Consider the following 16,111-nt stretch of genomic DNA (forward strand, 5'->3'; position numbering starts at 1 on the left):
GGCGATAAAATGTTGTGCCTTAGGATAATTATGATGGTGTTAATGATACCTTAATGACCTATTTGATTTTTAGACAACATATTTGTTGAAAATTATTAAATCTTATATTAAGACCTAGAAGTAGAATGTGATTCTTTAAGATACATGTAAAAAAGAAATTATGTAAATATGAAATTATTTCCTCTGCTGAGTGGTTTTCCACCTGATATAACATAGATGTTCTATTAAGAATCATAATAAACAGAACCAATGGCATCAAATGCTCATCACTTCTACACATTTAGGGCATCGTAGTCTGTGTATGTGTGTGTGTTTTTTCTCTCCTAAATGACGGCACAATGTAGAAGAATGAGGCAGCATCCTTTAAAAGACTGTTCATATTTTCCGATGCTGCAGTTTTCAGAAGCCACCAGAAAACAGCCAGAACAGCTGGATGCAGGAATGTCAGATGGCTTGAAATAGTTGTATACATGTTGTAAGGACAGTCCTGTTGTACCTGTCAGTGTCCACGAGATTTTTCAATGTTTTTGTTTCCCTACAAGGCTAAAGGTGTAATGAGAAAGACCCTTAATGAAGGAATGACCATGAAGTATTTCTGCAGTGTTTTTTCTGTAGAATATGGGGGCTGGGTGAAGCAAATTTGTGAACTATTATGAACTGGCACTTGGACTGGCTGTTAGGAGATGCAGCTATCCTAGGCTCATCCTGTACTTTTTTAATGCATGGTTACATGTCCTCTCTACCTCCTAGTGATGGATAATTACACGGAAATTATAGAGATCTCTAAAATAAATCTCCCAAAACTATCTACTTGATTTCAGATATTTCAAGATTAATCAGAGTTTTAAGCAAGACTCAATAAATTTCCTGCATTGGTGCCTGCAGTTTTGGGAACTTTGGTCCAAATATAGAGCATCATATTAGTAATGAATATTGCTCAATTTGCATTATAGGTATCTATAATTCAGGTCATCATAAATACTATATTTCCAAAGAAGGATATAATTTCACCTGGGCGTTTTGTTTACATCCCCAACTTGGTTTTTTGGGGTCTCACAAATGAGGAACTGAGTGATGCTTTTCCTATGGTGGGATCGGTTGTCAAGCTTCTCTTCCACACTTTGTGTCTGATGATCCCATTGGATTAATTCTGCACTCATTCATTACACACAGCAAGGGCAGTTGTCTTTCCCTCCACCAGGTGCCCAATGGATGGATGGCTTCAAAATGTGCTATCTTTTGCAGTTCCTGCCCCTTTTCTTGTGTTTGAAGAGCCATTGGCAGGACAAGGGGAAAAAAAGATTGATTCTGTTGGTGTTTATAGACATCAGGAAATAATTTAACAAAGAAAGAGCAGCTCAGCAGATGATAGAAATATTTGGTGCTGCAATCATTACAACTACACTTTGGTGCTGCAGTCCTTACAAACAACTACACTGCATGCAGTTCAGGTTTTATTTCAAGCTGGGTTTAGTCTAGCCTCCTCAGTTAAGCATCTAGATTCTTGTGAATCAAAGCAGTCACAAGCAAAAGTCATTGGTGCAAACCCTTATGTCCCTGTTAAGGTCTAGAGTGCATTTGCTGTAAACCAGAGCAGAGATTTGGAACAGTTTTTCTCCAAAAGGAATCCACATATCTCTAAACCACTCTGCATACTGAACCAATGCTCAGAAAGGGGGAATTACTGTGGATTTCTCTTTGTAACTGCACCGCTGTTTCAAATAAAAAATGTTAATACACCTGTAGCCTTACATGGGGATAGTCCAGGAAACATTATAGTTGTTTGCTGCAATGACACCATGGTCAATGCTGCAGTGCACTGACACCAGTCCTGCTAGTGGCAAGGACCATTCCTATCTGTAGTTACTGCATCTTACAGCAAGCGTTCACAGAACTGCCTTTTTAAAGTGTAGCCCCCTGCATTTCAGGGAGGCTAGTATGATAGGAAAATGTATATATTCTTTCTGTTTGTAGTGCTTCTTATTGCAGGCAACACTCTTCAGCTGGCTTTGGTCTCTCTGTCTTGCAGATTTAGTCACAGAAAAGAAGTGCAGGTTTTGAAATCTGGTATATTAGTCATTGGTCTATTTTACCATGCTGTGAGAAGTACATGTGGAGTCATTAAGAGCTGGTCTCCTGAAGTCTGCTGTACCAAAAGATGATTGGTGCGCATTCGACATTTTGAGTCTTGGCTTCATATGCAGTTACTGAAATGGTGATCGAAAAGTTTCAAAACCAGCAATGATGTAGAGCAAGAGTTCCGGTCCATGATTAGTCTGTTTTTATGTTTTTGAAAAGTACATTTTATTAACCTGATAAAAATGAGCAAAATGGTACATATGAAATAGATTAATAACAGTAGCAGTAGAAAGAACAAAAACAGTCTTGCCCTAAGTATGAATATAATTCTGATAGCATGACTTCTTCAGAAGCTCTCTGGTGCTGTCTGAAAGATAGACACAGTTTAAGTACTTAGGAGACTATAGAAAATTGAAGAAAAGCAGAGGTGGTACTGATCAGTGTCAGCTGCAGAGCTTTGCAAATGAAAAGGCTGATCACACACCAGACCTGACCTGGCATCTGCGTGAGAAGGAATGGGATAGCAATCAGTGAAACATACTCATGAGGTGTGGACAGTGCCAGGACGGACAGACCTGTCCTGAATGAAGAAACTCTGTCTCAAAACCACCATCTGCTCTTACAAATCTGAGTATTTTAGTAAACAGGGCTGCTAAAAAAACTGCAACAACATCCTTCAAATGCACACATCATATATTCAGACTATGCTGTCATCAAATAATAAAGCTATGACTAAAACAGAACAGGAGGCAGTGAAAACCACCAATTACACCTAAAGGAACAAATGCTTACATAGTGAGGGCAGCTTTCCTAGATTACACCAATGTTCACAGATGTTTGTGAACCCTACAAATAAACATGTTTATATCTTTCCACTGATGCAGATTGAGAGAGTTTTTATGTGACACAAGTTTAGCAGAACATCATAGTGATGAATGCCTTGGACATAAAATTAGGTAAATTAAGGTTTGCCTACCTTGCAGTTGTTCAGTATATGTATTCCTCTCCTGATATTCTAGACTGTCTATTCTAGATCAGGAGTGTGACCAGATGAAATGGACCTGGTCCTCGGTGAGCCAGGTATCAGTTACACAGTCTGGAGTAAAGAGTGGAGCATTAGAGAGTTAATCTTGGATAGGTGGTCCTCTTCAATTTATACCATTAAATAACCCAGACTGACCTCCCCTATGTAGACAGTCCTTCAGAAAGTGAGGCTGGCACATTGTATTCAGTAGGTCATATGATCCATCACTTCAATTTAGAGCTGGGATTCGGTGAGAGGCCTTCCAGGCTGCACATGCTAAGTAATGGTTTGAATTATGGTAAGAGTGCAACAAAGGTATTTAGCACCAGCTATTTATGTAAACATAACTGTTACAATACTCTTATTTGCACTCCTCCAAAGTAGATTAAGTTTAACAGCTCAAAGGCATTTTTCTGTGAAATTAGATAACCCATACAAAGAGTTAGGGAAGAATAATGATGGCACGTTAAATTCACACCTGAGTTTATTTGATAATAAATTCCCTGTGTTGACAGGTCCCGAGAGCACAGAGCTCGTAAATGGATTGTACACGTAAACTGTGGTGGTGTTGCAGTAGATGTGATAGATAGTAAACTATTTATTCATCAAATTCAGTTAAAACAATGGAAAAGTAAATCACCACATGAGCTATGTAAAGCTAATATTGCTACATTGTATAAAACTAACCAACTAACAGCAAGCACTTAGCTGAACTAACATAATAAATCAAGGCTGTGTAGGGGGTAGGTAGAAGATATAGTGGTGCGTCCTTATCAGAGCTTGAACAGAGACATGCAGAGACAAGAGGCATGCAGAGACATGTCAGAGAACTACAGAGGCTGCGCAGAACCTTGGGGTGAAAAGTTCAACGGCGAGGAAGAGGAGATACTTCATCTCTGCGACCTACTCAGGACTCTGTGACCACCGCCCAGAACTGTTGAAGTTTACTGCGCAGACGCAAGTAGGAGGAAACCTCATTAAAATATGAAGCGGGGGTAGACGGGGATAGATTATGAATATATATGAGAGTTTCATTAATATACATCACTTTGTAACACATAAGCAAGACGAAACAATTTCGGAAGTGCGCGCCGTTGGTGGAGTTGAACTCCCCGGCCGCCCAGCGCTGTTTTGCTTGTTGTCGCTTGCTAAATAAACAATTGGAATTTTTATTGGCCCTGTCTCACATCAATTTGAGAATTTACATATAACAAATTGGTGCCGTGACTCGGATAGAGGCAATCTGGTCAGAAGCCTCATACAGGGAGGCGCCCCGCTGAGTTCAGCGGCCCCGGCTGAGTGCTATCCTATCACGCCTCTACCGACGAACTCCAAAACTCGGCAATAAGCAAAAGAACACCGGTAACCCCATAATCTTTGTGCACGAAGCCCCGGACGAAGACGCAGGGTTGTGTGAGTATAGGCCGGTTATCCGTTCGGTTGGGGTTGGGTTTCCCGGAGCGTGGTGTGTGAGACGCCCAGCAGGGAGAAGCGAGTGTGGACCCCTCGGTAGTGCAGTTCCCATATCCCGCGAGGGACTGGGTCACGAAAAGGGGGAAAAAAGAATTGTGTGAGTGTGTGAAGGCGCTCTGGAAGATGGGACAGAAGAAGAGCAAGCCTTCTGATCCCATGGGTGGTGTGGGACCCAAGGTGAGGTACCCCCAAATACCACCAGATAGCCCTTTAGGCTTAATGTTAAACCATTGGGAAGATTACCCCTCTAGGCGGGGTAAGGACAAAGTAGAAATGATTTATTATTGTATGGAGGTTTGGGGAGGGAAACAAATCAGGGGCGACCATCTCTATTGGCCTATTTTTGGGTCCTTTGAAGAATGGGTCTGCCAAGCCCTAAACATTTATGTCAACTCAAAGGAACCCTTTAATTTGGAGGAGAGTGGATATGCACAGGTATGGATAGTATCAGATACCTGAGTAAATCTATATCCTCTAAAAGAAAAAGTTAAGAAAAAGAAGGTACGTGATGAGGACGAACCTCCTACCTCTCCTCCTCCTTACATACCTCCACCCCCACCTCCGGCGCCTTCACCTCCTCCGACTGCGCCGGAGGACCCAGAGGATTCAGAATCCCCACCTGAATCCCCGAAAGATCCAAAACGAATAACCCGTAGTCAAACTAGAATGGGGCGGGGTGACAGCAGCTTGTACCCCCTAAGGGAGGTTGCGATGGGAGGACCCCAGCCTGGCATGGGGTATGTGACCGTCCCTCTTAATTCAGGGGACGTCAGAGAATTTAAAAAAGAGATGGGGAGTCTATTGGAGGATCCTCTGGATGTGGCAGAGCAGGTGGATCAGTTTTTAGGACCAAACACCTATACCTGGGATGAAATACAAGCCATAATGGCTACACTATTCACTGCCGAAGAAAGGGACATGATCAGGAGAGCAGGAATGAGAATTTGGGACCAACAGCATCAGCAGGGTCCGGCAGCAGACGTAAAATGGCCTCTAAATCGACCTAACTGGAATAATCAAAATGAAATTGATAGAGGCCATATGCAAGACCTGAGGACGATTGTAATCCAGGGTATAAGAGAATCAGTCCCTGGAGGACAAAATATAAACAAAGCCTTTAGTGAACATCAGAAAAAGGATGAAACCCCTACTGAGTGGTTAGAGAGACTGAGAAAAAAATCTTCAGCTTTACTCAGGACTGGATCCTAATACACCAGTGGGACAGGCATTGTTACAGACACAATTTGTGGCAAAAGCATGGACAGATATTAGAAAGAAGTTAGAAAAAATAGAAGATTGGCAGGATCGGGGATTGGATGAATTACTGAGGGAAGCACAGAAAGTATATGTCCGAAGGGAGGACGAGACTCAAAAAAGACATACCAGAATGATGGTAGCTGCGATAAGGGAAGGACAGAGAGCGAACGGTGCTGGGAGAAAACAGGAAGGTCAAAGACCAGGCTATGGATCACAGGGACCGGAGAGGGGGAGAGAGAGAGGGAGTATTGTCTGCTTTTTTTGCGGAGGAAAAGGTCACACAAAGAAAAGCTGCAGAAGGAGAATGATGGATGAAAGAATGTTGAAAGAAGATTAGGGGTGTCAGGGGCTCTATCTGCTGGGGACCCGAGAACGAACTGAGCCCTTGATAAAGTTAAAAGTAGGTCCCCGGCAACAGGAGGTAGAATTTTTAGTAGATTCAGGAGCGGAGAGATCTACCGTTCAATCATTGCCCCAAGGATGTAAGATTTCATCAGAAAAAGTACAAGTAGTTGGGGCAAAAGGAGAACCATTCGGAGTACCGGTAATTAAAGATGTACTCCTTGAAACAGATTCTAAATTGAGGATGGGATCCTTGTTGTCAGTACCTGAGGCAGATTATAACCTACTGGGGAGAGATCTAATGATTGAATTAGGAATTAGTTTGGAAGTAACAGAATGCAAACTTGAAATCAAACTGTGCCCCCTACGGGTTGAAGATGAGACTAGAATCAACCCTGAAGTATGGTACACTCCAGATACGGTGGGAAGATTGAATGTTGAACCTTTTATGGTAACCATCCGGGATCCTGAGGTACTGGTGAGGATTAAGCAATACCCCATACCTCAGGAGGGAAGGCAAGGATTGAAACCAGAAATTCAGAGATTAATAAAGCAGGGATTATTGGAGCCCTACATGTCCCCTTTTAACACTCCCATTTTACCCATCAAGAAGGCGGATGGGGGGTACAGATTAGTCCATGACCTAAGGGAAATTAACAAAAGGACTGTAACTAGATTCCCCATAGTAGCTAACCCACACACTCTCTTAAATCAATTAGGCCCGAACGACCGGTGGTACAGTGTAATAGACTTGAAGGATGCTTTCTGGGCATGCCCCCTAAAAGAGGAATGCAGAAACTATTTTGCTTTTGAGTGGGAGGACCCAGATACCCACAGGAAAACTCAACTCCGATGGATGGTCCTACCCCAAGGTTTCACCGAATCCCCAAACCTGTTCGGGCAAGCTTTAGAACAAATTTTACAGGATTACCAGATAGGAGATACCCTTACCCTAGTTCAGTATGTAGATGATCTTTTAATAGCAGGGGAAGATGAGGAAATAGTACGGGAAGAAAGTATCAAATTGTTAAATTTCCTGAGCTTGAAGGGACTAAAAGTGTCAAAATCCAAATTGCAATTTGTTGAAAAGGAAGTTAAATACTTAGGACATCGATTAAGTCAAGGAACTAAGAAATTGGATCCGGAAAGAGTTAAAGGGATCCTTTCCCTACCAAGTCCAAAAACCAAGAAACAAGTCCGGCAGCTACTAGGGCTATTTGGATATTGTAGGCAGTGGATCGAAGGGTACAGTGGAAAGGTAAAGTTTTTATACACCAAAATAACTAAAGATGGATTATTAAAATGGACTCAGGAAGATGACCAACGGTTAAAAGAACTAAAAACTGAATTAGTAAATGCTCCCGTTCTGAGCTTGCCCGACCTAAAAAGACCATTCTTCTTATTTGTCAACATAGAGGAAGGAACTGCATTTGGAGTATTAGCCCAGGAATGGGCAGGAAAGAAGAAACCAGTAGCATATATTTCAAAATTACTGGACCCCGTAAGTCGAGGATGGCCTACGTGCCTACAAGTCGTGGTGGCAGCCGCTTTGTCAATTGAGGAAGCACATAAAATAACTTTTGGTAGTGAGTTAAAGGTACTATCACCCCATAATATCAGAGGTGTGTTACAACAAAAAGCAGAAAAATGGATAACCGATGCTAGACTGGTAAAATATGAGGCAATCCTTATTGCATCTCCCCACCTGACCCTTGAAACAACATCGTTACAAAATCCAGCCCAATTTTTGTATGGAGAACCTAGTCAAAATCGTTTTCATGATTGCCTCCGTAACATTGAGGAACAAACTAAGATAAGACCAGATTTGGAAGAAGAGGAATTAGGGAAAGGAGAAAAGTTATTTGTAGATGGATCCTCTCGGGTGGTAGAAGGAAAAAGAAAATCAGGATATGCCATAATTGATGGAAAAACTTTTAAGGTGATAGAATCAGGACCCTTGAGTCCCAGCTGGTCAGCACAGGCATGCGAATTATATGCAGTATTCAAGGCTTTACAATTACTAAAAGGAAAAGTGGGAACTATATACACCGATTCTAGATATGCCTTCGGAGTAGTACATACCTTTGGGAAAATATGGGAAGAGAGAGGCCTAATCAATTCTCGGGGGAAGGACCTAGTACATCAGGAGTTAATACTACAAATTTTACAAGCGATACAAGGGCCCAGCGAAATTACGGTAGTACACTTAAAGGGACACCAGAGGGGGCTAAATCCTTTAGTACGGGGGAATAACCTTGCTGATCAAGAGGCAAAGAGAGCAGCGCTATTAGCACTGCACTTGGACGATCCGATAGAAGCCAGACAGCGGTGTGTTAATTGTGGAAATAATTACCTCCCCTGTTATGCTTGCTGGGACGATTTCGGAGTAGACGGCATAGAATGTGTATGTGAAAGACCAGGTTTTAAGTGGTGCTTTTTCCATGGAAAAAGCTTTACTGTTTTTTAAGCTTTACTGTTCAAGAACAAGCAAAATTAAATCAAATGGGGATTGAACAGAAAGCTAATGGAAAATGGGAACTCCCGGATGGCCGAGAAGTTCTCCCAAAACCCATAGCTACCAAGATAATACAGCAATTCCATAAAAACACTCATTGGGGAACTCAGGCATTAGTGGATCAATTTGCAACTAAATACATGTGCATTGGGATATATGATATAGCCAAACGAGTGATAGGAGAATGTCTCCTTTGTCAAAAAGTAAATAAACATCAAATAAGAAAACAAGTATATGGGGGGCGAGAATTGGCTCATAGACCTTTTGCAAGAATACAAATAGACTTCACCGAATTACCAAAGGTGGGGAGGTATAAATACCTATTAGTAATTATAGATCATTTAACCCAATTTGTAGAAGCCTTTCCCACAGCTCGAGCCACAGCTCACACGGTAACAAGGATATTACTTGAAGAAATTATACCTCGGTATGGAGCAATAGAAGCAATAGACTCAGATAGGGGTCCACACTTTGTATCCAGAGTAGCCAGAGAGACTTTGGCTGCCCTAGGTACCCAGTGGCAATACCACACCCCATGGCACCCACAGAGCTCAGGAAAAGTTGAACATATGAATGGAGAAATAAAAAAGCAGCTTACCAAGTTAATGTTGGAAACCAAAATGTCATGGGTAAAATGTCTCCCCTTAGCCTTGTTAAACATCAGGACCCAGCCCCGGACCGATGTAGGGATCTCTCCCTTTGAAATGCTATATGGGATGCCCTATGATTTGGAGATACCCCCGGATCACCCCCCACTCGAAGAATTAAGAATAAAATCCTACTTGATACAACTAATGGCAAGGAGAAAACAATTGCAGGCCCGGGGGATGGTAGTACGAAGGCCTCCCTTAGATATAGCAATGCATCGAATTCAACCAGGAGATAAAGTATTAATTAAATCATGGACAGAATCCTCTTTGACTCCTCGCTGGGAAGGACCCTATGTCGTTCTTATCACTACAGAGACTGCTGTTCGGACTGCTGAGAAAGGGTGGACACATGCAAGCCGCGTGAAAAGACCCATACAAGATCCTTCCTGGAAGGTGACCAGCTCTCCCGCAGATCTACGAGTCACCCTTCGAAAGACCTGAATGAACACTGTAAACATCACAGTACAGGATTTCCCAAAAGGACTCGATGAGTGAGACCTTAATATTTTGCCCAATTGAAACCTGTATTTATTTCCGTTTGTATACGTAGAGTGTAACATATGTAAAGAAGGTTGGTGGGTCCACAACACATTTGGGGTAAATCTCCGATCTAGTTGTAACCAGTGTTACCTACAGGAACAGAGACTAACCAATCAGACCTTAAAAATTGGAGTAAAAACGGGGAAAATAATTGAAGACTCCAAAACTTGGTAGGAAATATTTACGAGGGGAATAAATCCCGAAAGGGAGTGCACTCACCCTAACTGGCTCACAAAATACCAACCTCGGATTCTAAGGGCAGTCTGCAGAAAGCAGATCCCTTGGATTCCCTGTCAGGGGCCTGAGGTTAAAGCTAAGAATTGGGAGGCCTATATATATCCCGGAGTAGAGGTAAACGTACCCCTGAAGAATACGACTGCTGCCGAGAAGATGGAACACCCTGCTGCTCTGAGCAACAGAGTAGGCAGAGGAGGCAGAGACGTACAAAGGTGGGAAAAGATTCTCTACCCTACTCTAAAGGGAAAGAGACCCCTGAGAAATAAAGGCCAGAAAAGAGTGCAGAGCACACTGACACCAAAGAAACAAGGTCCCCCTTATATAAAAACTATGAAAACTTTCAGAGTCCTACCAACCTTCTATTGGATTTATTGGACTATCTGGATAACAAAGAAATGGAGTTTCCACCCTTCTCGATACATTCTGAGCGTACTACTCATAATACATATACCACAAGCATGGGCTGGACTGAACCACCAGCCTCGTCAACCTTTTGAATGGACCTTAACTATTGAAGGGGGTAACCAGAATCAAATACAGAGTATAATAACGTCAGGGGCACCATCATTTATGAGTCCCCTGTGTACCCTAATACCCGTAATACCTTGTATACAGGACACAGGATTTTATATCTGCCCCGGTTCCAATCCAGGAAGAAACTATTGTAGCTATCCTGACCACTATTATTGTGGCCATTGGGGATGTGAAACTATAGCCTCAGACTGGGAACCACAAATTAAGGACAAATTTTTGAAATCAGGATGGGTACCATGTCCAAAACGCAATAAAAAGAGAACAGTAGCGAGAGGTAATCGAGTTGGAGTTTCCGCGCTCCCTGAACACTGCACAGACATTTATTTAAATGTAACCAATCCCCAAGATCCTAGTTGGCTTGTGGGAAAAAGTTGGGGAATCCGACTTTATGAGTCGGGATGGGATAGGGGCAGTTTTATTCAAATAAAAAAAGAAACCAGTCCCGAATGATCCAATACAGGTGGGGCCCAATCTGATATTAACTGATGAATTGACTAAGAGAATAGAGGAAATCACAACAACAATTCCAAAAGATAAATAATAGCCTAATTCCAAAGATGAATCTGATCACCCAAATTCCTAACAAAAATCTTGGGGATACTTCCCTCTGGAAACTGATGCAAGCTAGCTATCTAGTATTGAACAAAACTAACCCAAACCTCACTGAACATTGTTGGCTGTGTTATGGAATAAACTCACCCTTTTATGAAGCTGTAGGAGTAACGAAAAAACCCAGACGTGTGAATGGCACTAACCCAGCGCAGTGTATATGGGGCACAGAGAAACAAGGAATTACATTGACCCAAGTAACAGGAAAGGGCCTGTGTGTAGGAAAAGTTCCAGAAAACAAGAAACAATTATGTACCAATAATGATAGGAAGAAATCAAAGGGACCTGAAAGACCTGCAAGGTGGTTATTACCTGCTAACGGCACCAAGTGGGTCTGTTCTACTATAGGAGTTACACCCTGCCTGTCATTAGAACATTTCAATGAATCCTCAGACTATTGTATTCAGGTAGCTATTGTCCCTAAAATCTTTTACCACCCTGAAGAGTTTGTCTTCAATTCACAAATCACCCAGGAACACCACCTGTCTAAACGAGAACCCTTTACAGCACTAACAGTAGCTACTCTAATGATTTTGGGAGGTGCGGGAGTAGGCACTGGAGTAGCCTCATTAGTACAACAAAGCAAAGAATTTAAAGCATTAAGAATAGCTGTAGATGAGGACCTACTAAGAATTGAGCAATCAATAACTGCTTTAGAAAAATCAGTCAGATCCTTATCAGAAGTAGTACTACAAAACAGAAGGGGGTTAGACTTAATGTTTTTACAACAGGGAGGGTTATGCGCTGCACTCGGAGAAGAATGTTGTGTATATGCAGACCACACTGGAATAGTGAGAGATACCATGACCAAGTTACGGGAAGGACTAGAGAAAAGAAAGAAAGAACGGGAAATGCACCAGAGTTGGTATGAATCCTGGTTTAACCGTTCACCATGGCTCACCACCCTGCTATCTACGATAGCGGGACCCCTAATCTTGGTAATTTTAGGTTTGACTTTCGGCCCTTGTATTTTCAATAAGATATTAGAGATTGTAAAGAACAGGTTAGAAGCGACCCATCTAATGCTTATCAAAGCCAAATATGAACCATTAGACAACAACCCTGAATTAGAAGGAACCTTCATTTTAAGCCAAGAATTACGATGATTTGATGAACAAAATGATAAAAAGAAAAAGGGGGGATTGTGATAGATAGTAAACTGTTCATCAAATTCAGTTAAAAACAATGGAGAAGTAAATCACCACATGAGCTATGTAAAGCTAATATTGCTACATTGTGTAAAACTGACCGACTAACAGCAAGCGCTTAGCTGAACTAACATCATAAATCAAGGCTGTGTAGGGGGTAGGCAGAAGACATAGTGGTGCGTCCTTCTCAGAGCTTGAACAGAGACATGTAGAGACAAGAGGCACGCAGAGCCATGTCAGAGAACTACAGAGGCTGCGCAGAACCTTGGGGTGAAAAGTTCAACGGCGAGGAAGAGGAGATACTTCATCTCTGCGACCTACTCAGGACTCTGCGACCACCGCCCAGAACTGTTGAAGTTTACTGCGCAGGCGCAAGTAGGAGGAAACCTCATTAAAATACGAAGCGGGGGGTGGGCAGGGATGGATTATGAATGTGTATGAGAGTCTCATTAATATACATCACTTTGTAACACATAAGCAAGACGAAACAATTTCGGAAGTGCGCGCCGTTGGTGGAGTTGAACTCCCCGGCTGCCCAGCGCTGTTTTGCTTATTGCCGCTTGCTAAAATAAATAATTGGAATTTTTATTGGCCTTGTCTCACATCAATTTGAGAATTCACTTATAACACAGGTAATAAAGCTCTCAAGTTTTAAAGCAAAACACCATCTATTGACACAGATATCTGTTTAGAAAAACAAGCTTTTGTTGAAATGTTTGTGAATAAATTAGCTGACAAATAGAGCTCATTTTGCTATCTACAAACCAATACTGACTTTTATGCAGAAATTGATTATTAGCAAATATTTTCCAAATAGCTCACAGAAGCAACATTCAGCTGAGTAATTATTCTTGGAACAATTTGCCACACTACTGCCTCTGCGCTCGGGGTACATGCGCAAGTGGGTGCCCAAGCCATATGGCATTGTTTCTGCTTCCCAAGTAATTGAAGCGGGCAAAAAACAGAAACAAAATGAACCCTAAATTACAGCTGCTTTTCAGTTTGAATTTTGAACAAGCAATTATATGTACCAAAATTCTCGAATCTTTGCCGTTTCTGAATATTTCACTGAACAAACCAGTAGCTAAGCAAAAAACCTCCTGCAATGACAACCACAGCACAGCTTTTCACAGAAGATATCACAACGTGATCGTGCATTTTATTCATAAAAACACAAACCAACCTTTCTTTGACCCATCCAGCCTGCTGTATTAGTTTTTCATCATAGGACTCTTGGTGAGTCTGAAGTTCTGGACAAAGTAGTCATTTGCTGCAAAAGAAGGTATAGCTGTGTTAAAGTATAAGTTTTTTCTGCGTGTGTCCTACTAGACAGATATTCAGGGGCTCTGCAACTGCTTGGATAACACTGGAGAAGGCATTTCTGTTTTCCGTGCCCCCAGTGTCCGGAAGGACATAAGACCACACAGTTCCACAGCCCCAAATCTCCACCAGCTTCCCCTGGCACCCAGCCCACCCCCTGCTACCTCCACAGGGAAACTTTTCTGCTCACAAGCCCCAAACAACCGCGTATCTCAGCAGTAGAGCTGAAGGAGTAAATCGACGCCTGTCCATTATTGCATTATTTGGGTTTTGCTTTGACATATTAGGAGGCTTACATGAAGATAGACCAGATCCTGAATAGGAGGCAGCATCACCATATGACCCATCCACTATATTTTGAGGAAGGGAGTGAGAGAAGAGCAAGAACCACCATGCAGGAGTGTGGTTTGCCTGCTCATCACAAAACCTTTATAACACATCTAACATACCAGCAGTCTCCTGACCAAAAACTGCAAAACCTCTAGACTCCTGCCTGGCACTTAAATAGTTAAATATATTTCAGTGCAAAAGCCCCTATCTCCTCTTTCCAAGTAGGAGTCAATGTCTTATCCTCTTTCACATCTGGCCATCACTTCATTTATTTTTTTAAGCTGTCTAATTAAGAGCTTATATAAAGTTGATTTAAAGAGAGGCTGCACTCTGGATGACTCCACTGAGAGCGAGGTAAAAGAGCCTTGACAGGTCGGGGTTGGCTTCATTTGCTTTGTTTCCTCGAATATCTGAAGTTTCAAGGAGGGGTCCTAGGGAGTGCAAAGGATCTGAACAGAGGTGTGACTTGGAAACCAGATCCCTTGGGGATCTTTAGTTCTTGTCTACTTCCTAAATTTCCCAACAGCTCACATGAAGCACTCTGAAGCAGAGATCAGGGCTGGGTTTATGCCCTCTGTTAGGATGAAATAGCCTATCTGCCCACAGCAGGGCTCTCCTGCCTTGCTCCAAAAATACCAAGGCCAGGACTGGCAGAGATGGGACAGTTCCCTCCCACACAAAGAAGGGTGAATACAGTACCAGGCCCTTGTTTCATCACAAGACAGCCTAAACTGCAACTTGGCATATAGCTTGATAGCCATGTCCATAATTTTCACGTGCAATTTTCAAATGTCTACATGCTGATGTTCCCAGTAATCAGGAATTTTCTAAGAATTAGTTGTGCATCCTAGATTTTTCCTTCTTTTCTCCCTTTCCATGTCCTCCTCCTCCACCCTCTCTCCAACAGCATGCTGTGCTTTTGCTTGCTTCTTCTTAACCAAGGTCATTGAGATAGTTGTTTTGTGACAGAGAAGCCATTAGCAGAAGTAATTGAAAGGATGAACCAAAAAAACCTTTTGTTTTTTTAAATGACTTCCCATAGCATGCAGGGAGACCAAAAGCAAAACATCCATACTCCAAGTCCTTACACAGCAGAACCTTGAATAGGCACAGGTATGCATCCCACATGGGCAGTTCCTATTCCCCTACCAAACTTCCGAGAATCAGGTGAAACACTGAAATATTTAGCAAGAGAAGCACCTCTGTCACCAAGTCCCGGAGTAGTACTAAGTCCCTTTGGAAGTAGGACAATAACAAGAGGGGAGGATGGGAGCCACAGCGTCTTACAGCAGGATGTATTTAGCAACAATGAGATTATGCTGTCCTCAAAGGCACAGTTCACAGGTTGACTTCCCTGCCCGGTAATCCAAGGAATTTTTGTGAAACTGGTGTGACACCCGCTGGCCATCTATGGTATTGCTCCTCATCACATTCAAAGTTTATTTACTTCCATGACCTGGAAATAAGGTCACCACACCACATGAAAAACGGCAAACAAAAATCCCTTACGCTGTGCAGTGGTGCCTGGACAAACGTTGGATACGTTTGTGTCCCTATAAATGGGACACAATACTGGTTAGGCAAATAAAAACAAAAGTACGCCTCAGTTTCCACCCCATTGATTTGTTGACTGCTCAACTGCGGAGGCTTGCTCTGGGCACACCTTGGACTCTTTACACAAACCCTCATCCAACCTCTGCTGCTCCGAATGGGCAGCTACTCTGTCCTCCTCACTATCCACTGCTCCAAAACTACCAGGATTAGAGCTGCAAGGGAGGACCTACCCCATCTCCAGCCTCTTTCTCCAGGCGATGCTGAATCTTTGAAAGCTGAAGAAACGAACAGCTTCGCCTTAGCTTTGCAGATAAATAGTCGTAAGGATTAGAAAATGCACAGAACTGTCAGTTATCAGGCTCTAAGTTGAGGGAAATTTTTGGAACAACCAGCCCAACTGCTCACAGCTGCCATACCCAAATGGTTTCACACAGAACAGCTGCTTGAAGATGATGCAGGCAGTGGGCTCAGAGGACGGTGTGGCCCGGCTGTCCTAACA

This window comes from Strix uralensis, chromosome 3, assembly GCF_047716275.1.
Source record: "Strix uralensis isolate ZFMK-TIS-50842 chromosome 3, bStrUra1, whole genome shotgun sequence".
Lineage (NCBI taxonomy): Eukaryota > Metazoa > Chordata > Aves > Strigiformes > Strigidae > Strix > Strix uralensis.